Genomic DNA, 17767 nt, shown 5'->3' with positions numbered 1-17767 from the left:
TCTCTTCCCCCCTCTGCTAGCTCATGCATGCTCTCTCTCTCTCAAATAAATAAGATCTTTTTAAAGAAAGTACAGAGGAGAAAAGCTACTATTCACAAGAGAAACCACACAGTCTTTCTTGCTGCCATTCAATAGTCCATGGTGGGTTTAAGATTGAGGGATTTAATTTCACCAGCATTGTTGAAGCCTCTGTGGGTGGCTCCGCCCTTCCCCACACAACCTGATGCTGTTATAGGAGCCACCTATTTCATAGAGGCAGCCACTGAGGTCATGTGTGATAAGCCACGTGAGGGCCCATCTATGAATAAGGTATCTGTGATTCAAAGCCTGTCTGGGCTATAGGTGATTTTTAGAGATTGAGCATTTGTTTCTTTGTGAGATTTCAGAAAATCTGATCAAAGGAACACACTGAGAAAGAGGGAAAAAAGCCCATATCCAGGAGCTGGCCTCTCACTCAGAGCCATACCCTGGTGTCCTCCTGTTGAATGTGAACAATTTCCTAGAACATCAGCCTTAGACAAGGCCATTCTACAGCTACAATTGATCAGGACAAAAACAAGGCCGCTACATAATAATATCTGAACACAGATGGAACATGAGCCTTGTCCAAGCCACAAAAGTGACCAAATAGTCCCCTAATAGGTTGTTTCTTTACCAATTTCTTTTTTTAAATATTTATTTATTTATTTGAGAGGGAGAGAGAGGAAGCACACTGGGAGGGGAGGAGGGGCAGAGGGAGAGGGAAAGAGAGGAACTCAAGCAGACTCTGAGCTGAGCATGGAGCCTGCCATAGGGCTAAGTTTCATGACCCTGAGATCACGACATGAGCTGAAACCGACAGCTTAACTGACTGAGCCACCCAGGTGCCCCTTTACCATTTCAGCTTTAGCCTCACTCTAGTCTTCCCTCTTTCTAGATAGGATTTATTAAGATACCCAATCACAGAATGCTCTTCTTCCAATCTAGAGTAAAGCCCCGCCTCCTTAGAGCTGCCACCAACTCACCTAACACCAGCCCAAATCCTAAATGAAGTCTTCTTTAACACCTGAGACAAGACACCCCATGCTTCCCCACGGTGTGCTCTTTCTCTTGTTGCAACAAGCAAGCAATCCAACTATCCAACTTGTTGAACCACAGGCGTATTCCTGGGGGGCTTTGGTTGGAGGGCTTTGGTGGCACCTATGGAGTTTGCTACATGTTCAAGGCCTCTTTGGAACCTCTAGTCCACAGACTCCTAATTTTTTAAAAAGATTTTATTTATTTATTCATGAGAGACACAGAGTTAGAGAGGCAGAGGTAGAAGCAGGTTCCCTGCGGGAGCCTGATGCGGGACTCAATCCCAGGACCCCGGGATCACACCCTGAGCCGAAGGCAGGGCTCAACCACTCGAGCCATGCAGGCATCCTTCTTTTGTTTCTTTGAATTGTGGATTTGCAGGTGCCTCATCGAAGCCTGGAGCAATAATAGTGGCCTGGCCACTTCCAGGTCTTTGGCCACACCCTCTTGTGTGCTCGCTCTTTTGCTCAGATGCCACCCCTGGCTTCCTGGGGCCAGGAATTAGAGGTCCCTGGTCATTTTTCCAATGTCAATTTCTGCCTCCGCCCTCCATCCACCCTGTTTCAAACACGCTCATCTCTCTTACACCTCCCAGAATTCACCCATGCTGTTCCCACTTCCAGGAATGCCTTTCCTCCTCCTCTCTCTTGGCAAACACCAACGGATCTGTCAACATTCCACTAAAATGTCTTTGTTATGATTAAATGCTCCTTGGGATTTCCACAGCATCGATCAGAGAATCAGGAAGTGAGATATGCCTGAGGATGCCTCTCCAGCTACACTGGGAGGCCTAAAAAGCAGGGGGTGGACATGACTCATCTCCGTGTTCCCAATGCATGGCTCAAGATAGATCCACAGCAGCCACTGGTTATTATGTGGGTGGATGGATGGGCAGACAGTTGGGTAGGTGTATGGGTGGGTAGATGAATGAAAAGAAGAATGGGTAGGTGGGTCACTGATTGGTGGATGAATTGGTGCAAGGCTAGGTGAAGGGCTGAGCAATGGGGTGAGTGTGTGGCTGGATGGAAGAATAGATGATGACTATTTTAATGTTCTAACCTATCCTATCTGCTTCCTGGAGCTTCCCGTCTGACCCTCCCATACAGAACTTACCTGTAATCATCCAGGACAGACCTTCTCCCTCTTTAGGGAGAAGGATCCTTCATCCATGTTAGAAACTGATGCTTGATGAATACACACTCAATCTAACAGCTTTAGAGCAGAGCTGATATGACAGGCTGATAGCTGGACAGACCGATCCCTCAGAGGAAGGGAGCAGAAGAGCCTGGACCTCTGACATACATGAGAGGACCATCTGTCTTGCATGGTAAACTAAGATGGGAAGGAGGTTTCTCTTTCTTCCCAGGCAACCTTCATGTTGCTGGATCCATTGCCTCCTTAGAAGTCTTCCCAGATGTCTCCCCTGCCCTTTGACCACACTGCCCTAAATCCCAGCATTAGATGGAATCCTTTCCTGTGATTTAGACAGCCTCTGCCACAAAACACTGTGGAAGGTGCTGACATTTTATTTTATTTTTAATATTTTATTTATTTATTTGACAGAGTGAGCACAAGCAGGGGGAGTGGAAGAGGAAGAAGCAGGCTTCCCGCTGAGCAGGGAGCCCGATGCCGGGCTTGATCCCAGGACCCCAGGACCCCAGGACCATGACTGGAGCCAAAGGCAGTTGCCCAACCAACCAAGCCATCCAGGTGCCCCAAGGTGCTGAGATTTTAATAGAAACTACCTTTTCAGGGCACCTGGATGGCTCAGTCGGTTAAGCTTCTGCCTTCAACTTGGGTCATGATCTCTGGGTCCTGGGATCGAGTTCTGCATCAGGGTCCCAGCTCAGTGGGGAGTCTGCTTCTCCCTCTCTCTCTGCCTCTCCCCTTGCTTCTGCTCTCTCTCTCTCTCTCAAATAAATAATTTTTAAAAATATTTTAAAAAAGAAACAATCGGGATGCCTGGGTGGCTCAGCGGTTGAGCATCTGCCTTCTGCCCAGGGTATGATCCTGGGAGTGCCGGGATCGAGTCCCATATGGGGCTCCCTACATGGAGCCTGCTTCTCCCTCTGCCTGTGTCTCTGCCTCTCTCTTTCTCTCTCTCTGTGTGTGTGTCTCTCATGAATAAATAAATAAAATTAAAAAAATAAAAAGAAACAACTTTTTTATTTGTCACAGGGGGTAGAATTTCTGGTGGCTGAGAGAGACAAGGTGAGTTTATTGCATAAACCTGAGGATCTCCAAATAGTAGGCAGAGAGGGACTGAGGCTGCCAGTGGTCTCATTTAAGATTTCAGTGCCAGCCTGTGGCTCCCTAATTAATGGGGCTAACTGCCCCCTGGCCCTGCCCTGCCCAAAGCTCTAGGAGTAGACCCATGCTAGCCTGGTCCACCAGAGCAACCTGCCCTCCTGACCCCAGAATTGGGAAGAGGCAGGTAACCCAAGCCAGACCACGTGACCTAAAGCTGGGACTTCAAGGAATGAAGTCTCTGGGTCCCTTAGAGCTCCCAGCCATTCAGGTGGAGGCAAGGTGACCACCACATGAAGGGAGTCCACTGAGGATGAAGCTATCAAAACACAGAGCCCGGGGCTGCCTGGGTGGCTCAGTCAGTGAAGCGTCTGCCCTGGGCTCGGGTCATGATCCCAAGGTCCGGGGATCAAGCCCTGAATAGGGCTCCCTGCTCAGCGGGAAGTCTGCTTTTCCCTTTCCTTCTACTCCTACTTGTGTTCTGTCTCTGTCAAATAGATAAATAAATAAATCTTTAAAAGAAAACACGAGCCCACTCCCAGTGAGAGGCGGGGTACATGCCCTGCTCCCCCTCTGCCCAAGTCTCTTCAGTTTGGCTGATTTGGGTTGTTTCTGACACCCAAATGTATTCCCTGAAGGATACATCCACCTTGGACCCCCTCAGGCCACTGAGTCCATCCCCTGGCCTCTGTAATTTCCCCTGGCAGGCCTGAAGAGTGACCTGAACCACATTTTCCTCCTCACTAGCCAAGAAACTTGGCCACCTGGGCTCTCAGCCAGCTCTGCCACTCAACCTGCTGGGCAACTTCCTGTGGTGTGTGTGGGAGTGCCTTTCCCTTTCTTGTGTGCTGTGCTTTGTCACCCAAAGCAAGTTCTGGCCCGGGAAAGCTTTAGCTTCTAGCTGTTCTGCCCTTGGAGACCATCTGTTTCTCCCTAAATGGTGGTTGCGAAGGTCCTCAGCAGTTCCAGGCTCCCTGGTGCCCATCATACAGATGGGGAAACCAAGGCCCTAACACGGGGCTTGCCCCAGGGCACCCCATAATTACCTGGCAGATAGCCACCTTTTCTTGTGCTCTTCCCCCTTAGGTCCTCTGGGTCCCAGGATCTCCTGGGTGGCGGCATGGGGGCGCCATTGAGAGCAAGCCAGGGCATGTCCATGCTGGCCCAGGCTCTGACTCATTCATCTACCACCAAGGAGCATTTACTGGGGATCGTAGCTAAGGATGGGGGAACTAAGTCCTGTTAGGCTAGTCTGGAAGGTGTTTCAGGAATCTTTTTTTTTTTTAAAAAAAAGATTTTATTTATTTTTGACACACACATGCAGAGAGAGAGAGAGAGAGAGAGAGAGAGAGAGAGAGAGAGGGGCAGAGACACAGGCAGAGGGAGAAGCAGGCTCCATGCAGGGAGCCTGATGGGGGACTTGATCCTGGGTCTCCAGGATCAGGCCTTGGGCCGAAGGCAGTACTAAACTGCTGAGCCACCCGGGCTGCCCTCAGGCATCTTTTACAAAATGTCTACCACTGGAAGTTGTGCAAGACAAACAGACCTAATGCCTGACAGCTGGTATTTATTGAGCCCTGACTCTGCACAGGACTATCTGGAGAGCTTTGCATCTGCTATCTCACTTCATCTCCACAGGGCTGTAAGGCAGAAACCATAATTACCCGCATTTTATTGATAAGGAAGCTGAAGCCCAGCAGTTAATATAACCCACCCCAAAATAAAGCATTTCAGCACCTGTGTTTCCTGAATGAACCCACCCCAACTGCAGCTGGCCAGGATGGCCTGGGGTCAGGGAGCTGTCTTAGATCTGCATCGGGCTGACAAAGAGGATGGGAGCCGACAGGGGGAGACCTCACCCCAGAGGGTCATTCCACATCCCCACATTAGGGGATGTCACAGCCCCCATTCCATACCCTGTGCAAAGCATGCTCCTCCACCCCCACTCAGGGAGCAGGGCAGAGCTGAGAATGGCCCGGATTCAGCTCTGTCTCCAGCCTCAGCCCCTGAGGGTCACTTCAGGGAAGTTCCTCCCCTTCCCTCTGGGTGACCTCATCTGCGCTATGAGCTGGTAGATGCAATTAAAGGGTAATTTCCCAAATGGTAAGATCATGACTCATACAAATATAAAGTGAACATGTGTCAAAGATTTTAGTTAGGTCTTTTATGAAGGAGAGAACTGGTGAGAAGTTACAATCCACTCAAAAGAGAATCTGCAGAATAGACATGTATCGGCTACCAGGGATACTGAAATGAATTTGCCGTCCCTATGCCTCCCCTGATGTGTTCGGGGTGGGGTGGTGGGAAACGGGGTAGTGGTTTCCCAAATCCTAGTAGGTAGCATTTGCCAGTAGATGTACTAGAATCTATCATTATATTTGGACTCATCTTTTCATCAGGGAGGCAGTCAGTCGTAATTCGACAGGACAAAATCCATGTGCATGTTTGCGAACAGAAATCATCAGTCCTGCACGTGTTAACGTCTTTCTTTCTAGAGTTTCGAAATGGCCCAGCCAGAGACAAGGTTGCTGCCCTCTGTAGATCAGATAAGCTCTAAAAGGTCTGCTAGATGACACCAGCGGTCTATTGAAAGGACACTCCGGAATAGTTTCCATTGAAAAGCCTTTCGAGGTTTTTCCTGACAATGTAAGGGGCTGGACCAGACAACAGCTGAGACGTTTTCCAGCTCAGAGGCATCCCCAGGCGTTAAGGCGTTTCCAGCCCTGGGAGAGGTGTCCACATTCAGACTCATCTCCTGACTTTGCCTTTAAAGACCTGGACACTGAGGGGCGCCACTAGCTCGCAGAGTGACTTTGTGAACTTCAGGGAAGGACACTCCTTCCTCTGGGTGGACACAGCCCCAAGCCAGGACCCAGGGATGCAAGAGGAACCCAGGCTGCATTTCTGTCCTCACTTTCCTCCTTGGCCAGGTGTCTTTTGCTAGCAAACAGCCTGTATAACTTTGCACAGTGGCCCTGCCATTGCCTGACATTCCACAGTCAGTAGTGGTGACCCTCTGGAGGGTCTAGAAGAAAGCCAGTGGCTTGGGGTTGAGATGGGGGCACAGGAAGTTCCTGACACCGCACCTGAGGGGCTTTTTGTAGGGGAAGCTGGCAGGGTTGGGTGGGGAGGGGCTGAGATTAGAAGGGGAGACCCTGCTCTACATCTGGACTAGACTTGGAATTCAGGAGCAGCGGTCCCTCATCCAACCACAGCTAAGAGTGTTGGGGTCCCAATGCCTCCCCTGACATGTTCGAGTGGGAGGGTGGTGTAGATGCATACTCCTTCCTAGCCCAGAGAGGCCGTACTGTCAGGCCTGGTCTCCCTGCTGCTTCCGCAGCCAATCTCCAAGCCTTGACCCTGAGGGCAGAGTGTAAGGACTCAGAGATGGCAGAGAAGCAGGCGGGTAGCCCAATCCTGGGGAGCACCTGCCTGCTCTCTACCCATGGGCTACTCTTTGAGGCTACATTCTTCCCTGGGCCTGGGCTGCAGACGGGCAAGCTATTTGACAGTGAAAGATACTGAGGCTCAGAAAGGGGAGCTGGCTTACTCTAGGCCCCAGGGGTCCATGGAACCCTAACTTGCTTCCTAAGAGTAAGCTGCCTGTTCCAGAGACAGATAGATAGCTCCCCCAACCCACCAATCTTCCTTCATCCCTGGGTGCCTCCTAGGCCTGGGCACTTGGTTTCCAAGTGACCAGAGAGCCAGAAGCAGCTTCCTGACCAAGCAAATACTGCCATTCTATTTTTTAAATAAATATTTATTTATTTGAGAGAGAAAGAGTGCACATGTGCATGTGCACGCACACACTCATGCACACACACATGAATGCATGCAAGAGTGCAGGTGGGGGGCAGAGGCAGAGGGAGAAGCAGGCTCCCTGTGGGGAGCCTGATATGGGACTTGATTCCAGGACCCTGCAATCATGACCTGAGCCAAAGGCAGACACTTAACCAACTGAGCCACCCAGGCATCCCCAAATATTGCCATTCTACGCCCAGATCTTTCTTAGCCTTCCGAGTTTTCCTGACCTTGACATCTCTCTACTCCCATCCCTGCATGTCCAGACCCTCCCCCATTGCCTGGGCCCCCCTTTCCTGTACCTTCCTTCCCCACCCTCTAGGAATCCTTACCTGAGTCTCTTCTCCCTGCCCTGAGTGGCTTCCTGGTGCTTCTGCTTCATACACGGGGCTTATAAGCATTGCTCATCTTTCCTGGAGTCTGGCCACATTGTCTCTGGGTTGCCACAGAGCCCAGCATGGTGCCTGACTTGGAGTGTGGGGCTGAATGAAGGAAGGGGTGTTTTCCAAGCTCTAGCTTTGTCCCAAGTGACAAGGTTTAAGAAAAGCAAATGGCCCTCAATTTCACTCCCCTGACTGTCAAAACCTGGATTCCTACAGAAAGCACATTCCTTGGTTTCCCTTACCCTCCCCTGCCAGGTGTAGGTGGAAGTGAAGCTGCATACCCATCCAGCCCACGTGGCCATAATATATGCATGCACAGATGGCATACATGGACCCCCAAGGAAATTCACACATAGACACCATGCTCCAAGCCATAGGCACATCTGAACATGTGAGCATACCCAGGCATGGGCCCCTAGGGATACACATACACACATGTCCTGACCCAAACCTCTGGCCACACCTGAAACCTTGCACACACCCAGGCATGGGCCCCCAGAGTTACACATGCACAGATACTACTGCCTGGGTCCCTGGGCACACCTGCACCCATCCATCCACACATGCACATTTATACAGGGTCCATATGCACACACCCCCAGGCCCAGACCCATGGACACATGTGCACCCATGCACATACATGTTTATGGGCACCCAGAGTACATGTACATAGATGCCTGTGCCTGAGCCCATGGACACACTTGCACTTGTTGATCTAGACCTGGGCCAACGAAAATACATGCAGCTATACCACACACATGCCCATGCACAGGCTCCCAGGGGTACATGTATGCCAAGACCCACTCCCATCGCCATGTGTGCACCTGTTCACTTACACTTGCACATGCTTGGGCACTCAGGGGTATATGCGCACAGATCCTCAACACATAAGCCTGGGCCAATGGGCTCCCTTGCCCCTGTGCGCTTAGACACTGCCATGCATGTGCACCTTGGGGTACACGTGTACACACCCAGACACAAACACTCAGGATTGCATCTGTGGCCATAGGGGTTTGAACTGGAATCTCATGCACAAGCATACCTTCATGCATATGCACGATTACTTTTCACAAACACCCTTGCCAGGGTATGGGCCCCTTTGTATCTGCTGGGCTCATCTGCCCCCAAGCATCTCTGGGAGAATGCACACTTACACTTGTGTATCACACATACACACCTGCATCCAAACTAGCAAAGCCTGAACGCATACACATACCACAAATGCATGCACGTAGGAATGCATTGTAAATATGCACACACAGGCAGAAGCACAGCAAGCACAGAGGCACATAATTTCACACATGCTGATATGCACACGCATGCACACACACGCCCATGCAGGCACACATACACCCAATTACCCTTTGAGCCTCTCATTCACCAACCCTGCGTGGCTGGTAATTACTCCCAGATCCTGCATCTGGCAGAAGTTTCACAAGACATGTGGCCTGTGACCCATGATTCACTCCAGCTTTCCCCAGCCCCTGTCATCTAGAGAGACTCAGACATTTGTCCCTTCCCTTTGGGCTGCCACTGGGCCTGAGATACATTACAGCTATTCTCCTGAAGCAAGGCATCTTGACGGCTTGAAAACTGCATACGTGTTCATGGGAGAACAGTCTGGCATGAGCCAGGCTTGGGTGGGGCTTGGGGGCAGTTCTGAACTCTCCCAAACCATTCTTACTCATATTGCAGTGTGGGACAGGATGTTGTGTGGACACAGCTCCGGGAAGCCGCCCCCAGGGAGTGCTGCGGATTTCATCCTTGGGTTTCCCTGGGCTGTGGGTCCCTTCTCTGAGCTGCAGTGCCCCCTTCACCTGGACAAGGAGGATGTGCCAAAATTTTCTTCTTTCACTTGCACCCTGCTGCCCTCACACGTGGCCAAGATGAGCCTCCTGAAGTCAGATCTGAAGCTGACAAACCATGCATTGGTTTGCTTGGGCTGCTATAACAAAATGTCCCGGACTGGGGGGCTTAAACAATAGACACTTATAACCTCACAATCTGGAGGCTGGAAGTCCAAGATCAAGGAGCCACAGGGGTTGGTTTCTGGTGAAGCTTCTCTTCCTGGCTTGCAGAAGGCCACCTTCTCTCGTGGGCTCACCCAGCCTTTGCTATAAGATTAGGGCCTACCCTTATGACTTCATTTAATCTTTTTTTAAAGATTTTACTTATTCATGACAGACACATAGAGAGAGAGAGAGGCAGAGACACAGGCAGGCTCCATGCAGGGACCCTGATATGGGACTCGATCCCAGGTCTCCAGGATCACACCCCAGGCAGAAGGCGGCACTAAACTGCGAGGCCGCCAGGGCTGCCCTTAAAGATGTTATTTATTGGGCAGCCTGGGTGGCTCAGCAGTTTAGCGACGCCTTCAGCCCAGAGCGTGATCCTGGAGGCCCGGGATGGAGTCCCACATCGGGCTCCCTGTATTCAAGAGGAGCCTGCTTCTCCCTCTGCCTGTTTCTCTGCCTGTCTCTCATGAATAAATAAATAAAATCTTAAAAAAGAAAGATGTTATTTATTTGACAGAGCAAGAGAGGGAGGGAGAGAGCACAAGTAGTGGGAGCCACAGAGGGAGAGGGAGAAGCCGACTTTCTGCCGAGCAGGAAGCAGGGAGCCAGATGCAGGGTTTGATCTCAGGATCCTGAGATCATGACCCGAGCATAAATCAAGAGTCCCACGCTTAACTGACTGAGCCACTCAGGCGCCCCCCCGCAAAAAAAGTTTCTATTTTGATTCCAGTTAGTTAACATACAGCATTATATCAGTTTCAGGTGTACAATATACAGATTCTGCACCTATGTACAACACCCGGGGCTCATCACAAGTGCCCTTTTTATAGTCACAGAATTATTGCTTGCAAAATATTGCACGTAAGAAGTTATGTTTATTGAGGTATATCTTACATACAGTAAAATTTCCCCTCTGTAGCATACAAGTCTCCGAGGCTTGACAAATAGAAGTCATCAGTTGACTAGCACCACAAGTAGGACACAGAGCCATTCTCTCACTTCAGAGTAGTTCCTCAAGGGATCACTTTGAGGTCAGCCCCTCCTTCCACCCTGAAACCCTGGCGACCCCTGATCTGTTTGCTATCCATGTAGTCCTGCCTTTGCCAGCATACCATGCAAGTGGAATCATGTAGTATTTAACATTATTCAGGCCTCCCTCACTTAGCATAGTGCATCTGAGATGCCTCTGTGTTGTATGCTTCAGTAGTTTGTTCTTTATGGCTGAGTACATATTTATTTATTCATGAGAAACACAGAGACAGAGGCAGAGACCTAGGCAGAGGGAGAAGCAGGCTCCCAGGGGGAGCCTGGTGTGGAACTCGATTCCAAGACCCCAGGATCCCAGGATCACACCCTGAGCTGAAGGCAGACGCTCAACCACTGAGCCACCCAGGCATCCCTCTCACTGTGGTTTTACTTTGCATTTTCCTAATGGCTAATGATGTAGGATGTCTTTTCACATGTTAATGCCATCCATATTTCCTCTTTGGTGCAGTGTCTGATCAAATCTTTTGATAATTAAAAAAATTTTTAATTGGATTGTTGGTTTTCTTATTTTTAAGGTTTTATTTATTCATGAGAGACACAGAGAGAGAGGCAGAGACACAGGCAGAGGGAGAAGCTCCATGCGGGGAGCCCGACACGGGACTCGATCCCGGGTCTCCAGGATCGTACCCTGGGTGGAAGGTGGCACTAAACTGCTGAGCCACCCGGGCTTATTGAATTGATTTTTAAAAAATATTTATTTATTTATGATAGTCACAGAGAGAGAGAGAGAGAGAGGCAGAGACACAGGCAGCACAGGCAGAGGAAGAAGCAGGCTCCATGCACCGGGAGCGCCAAACCGCTGCACCACCCAGGGATCCCTTATTATTATTATTATTATTGATTTTTTAAATTGAGGTATAGTTTACACACAATGAGACATTAATTTCAGGGGTACAACATAGTGATGGTGTTGTGCTGTGCTTGCCACCAGTGTAGGTGCCATCTGTCATCATACAACATTATTGTAATACCATTGACTGTATTCCCTATGCTGTGCCTCTCATCCCCATAACTTTTTCATTTCATAACTAGAAGACTATGCCTCCCGTTACCCTTCACCCATTTTGTCCATCCTCCCACCTCTACCCCTCTGGCAACCAACCGGTTTGTCATCTGCTTCTCCCTTTCGTTTGTTTGTTCATTTGTTTTATTTTAAGATTCCACATATAAGTGAAAGTATGTGATATTTTTCTTTCTCTGACTTATTTCACTTAGCTTAATACCCATCCATTTTGGCAAGACCTCATTCTTTTTTTTTTTTTAAGAATTTATTTATTTATTTATTTATTTATTTATTTATTTATTTATTTATTTATTTATTCATGAGAGACCCACAGAGAGAGAGAGAGAAGCAGAGACACAGGCAGAGGGAGAAGCAGGCTCCACGCAGGGAGCCCGATGTGGGACTCGACTGGGGACTCCAGGACTGCGTCCTGGGCCGAAGGCAGGTGCCAAAGCAGACACTCAACCACTGAACCACCCAGGTGCCCCAAGATCTCATTCTTTAACATGGCTGCATAATATTCCATTGTGTATATATACCACATCTTCTTTATCCATTTATCTATATAGATGGACATATGAGCTGCTTCCCTCTCTTGGCTATTGTAAATAATGCTGTGGTAAACATAGGGGTGCATATATTTTTTTTGAATTTGTGTTTTAATTTTCTTTGGGTAAATAGCTGGTAGTGGAATTACTAGAATGTATGGCATTTCTATTTTTAATTTTTTGAGGAAACTCCATACAGTTTTCCACTGTGGCTGCAACCCATTTATAAAATTGTGGAAATTATTTATTCTGGATACTGGTGCTTTGTCAAATAATGTATTTTGAAAATATTTTCTCCATGTCTATGATTTATCCTTTCACTTTTAAAAAATATTTATTTGAGAGAGAGAGAGAGAAAGAGAGAAAGAGAAAAGAAGAGAGAGCAAGCACAGGGGGAGGGGCAGAGGGAAAGAAGCAGACTCCCGTGGAGTCCGACATGGGGCTCAATCTCACAACCCTGAGACCATGACGCTTATTTCAAGAGTCAGATGCTTAACTGACTGAGCCACCCAGATACCCCATCCTTTCACTTTTGCATTATACTTTTATATCTATTATTTTATGTCATTTATCCTTTCAATAAATATTTACTAAGAACCTACTATGTCGGGCACCTGGGTGATTCAGTGGTTGAGAATCTGCCTTTGGCTCAGGTCCTGATCCCGGGGTCCTGGGATCGAGTCCCCCATCAGGCTCCCTGCAGGGAACCTGCTTCTCCGTCTGCCTATGTCTCTGCCCCTCTCTCTGTGTCTCTCATGAATAAATTTAAAAAAATCTTTTTTTTAAGATCTCTTCAAATTCCACCTGCATGTGCCTTGTGTACTCTGTCTTCCCAGTGGCCCCACTCTGCGCCCAACAAGTAGATATGTATTATTAGGAAATGTTAAGGGCTATGAAGAAAACAAGGCGGGATACAGGTGTAGAGAGGGAGGGGGTGCTGTTTTGGATAGTTAGGGAAGGCTTCCCGAGATGACCTTTAGGCAGAGAAAAGAAGAAAATGAAGAGGGCAGCCATGTAACCCTTGAACTACGTATCTATCTTGGGAAGGGTGTCCAGGTGGAAGGGTGTCCAGGGTGCAAAGGCCCTGGGGTGAAATAATGCTTGGTGTATTTGAGGAACATCAAGGAGGCTGGTGCACTTGGAGAGACACTGGAGAGAGTGGCAGGGAGGGATTATACTCATCTGCCAAAGGTGGGGAACCCGGGACCCGGGGAAAGTTAGAGTTGGCCAAAGGTTCCATACTGAGGGCATCTTCGCTCAATCGCCTGGCTTCCTCCTAACATGTGCTGCATTTCTGGAGGACAGGAGGAGGCTGGAACCCTACCATATACCCCTGAGAGAATGCACGGCCTCCTAGGGAAACCTGTCAAGTGGTTACAGTGCTGGGCCCTGGGGCCACTGTCCCGCACTGATCAGCCTCTCTGATCTGATTCAGGTGCTTCGGTCTGTCCTTACGGTAGCAGCCAGAGGGTTCCGTTACAACCCACGTCGGCCCTCAGTCCTCCTCTGTTCAGACCTCTGGTGTGGTTCTATCTCGCAGAGAAAAAGCCAAAGTCCTTTCTGTGGCCTGCAAGGCCCTACAGAACCAGGCCCTTGTCACCTCTCTGGCTTCACCACCTGCCACTGGCCCCTCGCTCACTCTGCTCCCACCACACTGGTCTCCTCACTGTTCCACCTCAGGGGCTTTGCACTGGCTTTTCCCTTTGGATCATTCTTCCTCCAGACATAACTCCTTCTGGGGTCACACTGATTTGTGTATAGATCCTCCCAGGGTCATACAGTCTGGGGTGTGGCCCCTCCTGGGATCAAACAGTTGAGGGTGTAGACACTCATGAAGTCACTAGATTTCGGTATAAGCAATCCAGGGGACATATTGATTGGGGGATGGACTGCCCAGGATCACAGAGATTGCTTTGGAACACTTCTGGGGTCACACAGTAGGATGTAGAGGCTTTAGGGGTCACACAGACTGGGATGTGGACATGGTTGAGGTCACATGGAATGAGGTGTGGCCACTCCTGAAGTATCACAGATGTGTTTTCTTAGAGCCTTATGGATTGGTATGTGGGCACTTTTGGTGTCACACAGACTGGCATGTAGACAACATTGGGGTCACACAGACCGCAGTTTGGACACCTCTTGGATCATCTTGTTTGGGGCATGGACACTCTTGGGCCACACAGACTATGATCTGGTATCTTCTGGTTTTACATAGGCTCAATTTTGGGACACTCTCAGTCACAAATTCTGGGGTCTGGACATGCCTAGGATCACATAGTAGGACAAGGACATCACTGAAGGTGCATAAACTGGGAGGTAGATGCTACTGTGGTCATGTGGCTGTGGCACAGATATTCCTGGGTTATCATAGGCTTGGCCACGGACACCCTTGTGATCACACATGGCTTGTGGTGTCGACTCTGCTGGAATCGCACCAACTGGAACAAAGATGCCTCTCGAGACACACAGATGGGGGATGGGCACCCTTGTGGTCACACAGAATTTGGCATGGGTACTCCTCTTTTCACATGGAATGGGAAACTGTCTACCCTGGGGTCACAGATATGGGGGTGTGGAGTCTTATTTGGTCACACAGATGTGGGAATGTCCTCCCTGGGTTACCCAGACTGGAGTATGGACCTACCAGGCCTCACAGGCACAGGAGTTTCCTACTACTGTGGTCTTACTGATGGGACTACACCCTTGAGAGGCCATACAGGCTGGGGTATAGACAACACCGTGCCAGACACGGTGGGGTTTGGACAACGGAGTTGGAATTGGACATTGCTTCTGTCACAAAGATGGAGGTGTGGACACTCACAGGTTATGGAGACTGGGGAATGGACACTCCTGAAGTGGCTGGACTGGCGTAAACCATCCCCAGAACATCACAGACTGAGCCGTGGACATGTGTGGAGTCCCGTAGACTGGAGTATGGACACCTCTGTGACCACAGTTTGCCACACATGAGCTCATGGTGCCCCCGAGACTGTGATATGGAAACTCCTGTGGTCACAATGACTGGGCTGATGCCACTTCTGGACTCACATTGATCGTGGGACACATCCTCTTGGGGTCACATGGGCTGGGCTCTGGACGTTTCTGTAGTCAGACACTGGGATGTGGACACAGCCAGGACTCATCTGTGGTCCCAGAGACAAGGAAGAGAAGGAAGAGAAAGTGTTTGCACTGAAGTGTAGACACTCCCCTGCTCACAGTCTTTGGGATATAGACACTCTTGGGATCATACAGACCAGAGTTTGGCTTCTCTTAGGGTCACCCAGACTGGGAAGTGGAAACTCCCATGGCCACGCAGGCAATGTAGTGAATGGACTTGGGGCCACAGAGATTGAGGTGTGGAAAGCCCTTTAGAGTTGCAGACTAGGGAGTGACTCCCTGGTGGTCAGAGCTTGGGGCATGGAGCCTTATTTGATCACATAGCCTAAGGTGTAAAAACCCCAGGAATCACACACAGCTAAGGGTATGCCACCCTGAAGACACAAAGACCGGGTTGTGGCTTCTCCCATGGTCACGTAGAAAGTTGATCATCCTGGGTTTACACAGACAAGCTATTGTGTGGAGACTTCTGGAGAAACAGGCTGGCTGTGGGCCCTCCTGGGGTTACACAGACTTGGTGTGGACACTTCTGGCATTTCAAAGTCTGAAGAAGGATCACTCCCAGGGGACAATGACTGGGCCTATGGTGATGGATTAGGGTGTGAACAATTCTGCGGTAACACAGATGAGGGGTGTGCTCTTAAGGACACACAAGGGGTCACTCAGACTATGGTAAATGCTCAACTGGGGACACATGGTATGGGATACACATGCCTCTGTAGACAAATTGACTTGGTTGTGGAAAATTCAGGGGTCACATGGAGGGGTGTGGAGTTGCAAGGGTAGGGTATCCAAACTCAGAGCCAGACAGGGTGCTCCCAAAGTTGGGAGACTGAACCTGAGTTAGGCTGGCCCTTCCTGGGCCACACATTCAGGGCTTGGGATACTGCTGGGTCACACAGTCTGGGGATTGGAAATTATTCCCATCACAGGGACTTGTGTGTATATGCCAGATATCATACAGATGGGGTTGTACACGATTAGGGACACAAAGCCTGAGATGTGGGTATTTGCTGGGTCTCCAGGGCTGGCGTGTTTATACTCCTGGAGATTTAGTTGGCTACTCCTGGGGCCTCAGCCTCTAGTGTGGACACTTTGAATTTACATGGTAATAGGTGCAGATATGCCCATGGCCACATAGGCTTTTGCGCAGATACTTCTGTTATACATTTCCAGAATCACACTGCTTGGGTGAGAAGACTCCTGGTTTGACATTGTAGTGTGCCCCATCCCCAACATCCAGCGTTATAGACTCAGTATGGACACGCCCAGGTTCACACCGTCAAGGACAGAGACATCTAGGGTCACCAACTGGGATGTGGGTGGTCCTGAGGTCACCAAATTGAGGTGTACACAGAGAATGTTTCTAGATACAGGTGTAAGCTGCAGAAACTAGTTCTGCCTGTGTAGCTGGTGAGCTTGGCAGCTCCTGTTGGCTAACTTGCAGAAATTCAGCACTGCAGTCAAGGCAGACTTTCTGACATCGCTTATAGGGGTTCTTGTTGCAGAGATAGGAGAAAAAACTACTTGTCTGTCGACAGATGAATGGATAAAGTGCGGTATATGTATTTATATATACAATAGATTACTTGGCCATGGAAAGGAAATCCTGCCATTTGTGAGACAGATGGACCTCAAGGCCATTGTGCTAAGTGCAATAAGTCAGAGAAAGACAAATACTATGAAGTGAAGATCTTGTATGTGTAATCTAAAAAAGCCCAAACTCCTAGAAACAGACAATAAATCGATGGTTGCCAGAGGCAGGGGTCAAATGGGTGAAGGTGGTCAAAAGGTACAAACTTCAAGTTATAAGTTTCGGGCTGTAAGATACTGGATAGTGACTATGATTATCCAGATCAGGGATCCCTGGGTGGCGCAGCGGTTTGGCGCCTGCCTTTGGCCCAGGGCGCGATCCTGGAGACCCGAGATCGAATCCCACGTCAGGCTCCTGGTGCATGGAGCCTGCTTCTCCCTCTGCCTATGTCTCTGCCCCTCTCTCTCTCTCTCTGTGACTATCATTTAAAAAAAAAATGATTATCCAGATCATATATTTGAAAGGCTCTAAGAGAGTAGATCTTGGGGATGCCTGGGTAGCTCAGTCAGATGGGCTTCTGTCTTTGGCTTGGGTTGTGGTCTTGGGGTGGTCCCGGGATCGAGCACTGTGTTGGGCTCCCTGCTCAGCAGGGAGCCTGCTCTTATCTCTCTCCCCCTCCTCACCCCTGCACTCTTTCTCTCTCAAATGGCTAGATAAAATATTTAAAAAAGAGAGAGATCTTGGGACACTTGGGTGGCTCAGCATTTGAGTGTCTGCCTTCAGCTCAGAGCATGATCCTGGAGTCCCCGGATCAAGTCCCGCATCAGGTTCCCTACAAGGGGGCCTGCTTCTCCCTCTGCCTATGTCTCTGCCTCTCTCTCTGTGTCTCCCATGAATAAATAAAATAAAATCCTAAAAAAAGAGAGAAGAGAGAGAAATCTTAAAAGTTCCTATCACAGGAAAAAATTTCTGTGAGGTGATGCATATTAACTTACTGTAATCATTCTGCAATAGGT

This window comes from Vulpes vulpes, chromosome X (assembly GCF_048418805.1).
Source record: "Vulpes vulpes isolate BD-2025 chromosome X, VulVul3, whole genome shotgun sequence".
Classification (NCBI taxonomy): domain Eukaryota; kingdom Metazoa; phylum Chordata; class Mammalia; order Carnivora; family Canidae; genus Vulpes; species Vulpes vulpes.
The sequence above is the reverse complement of the archived record's forward strand: the minus strand, read 5'-3'. Positions refer to the sequence as shown.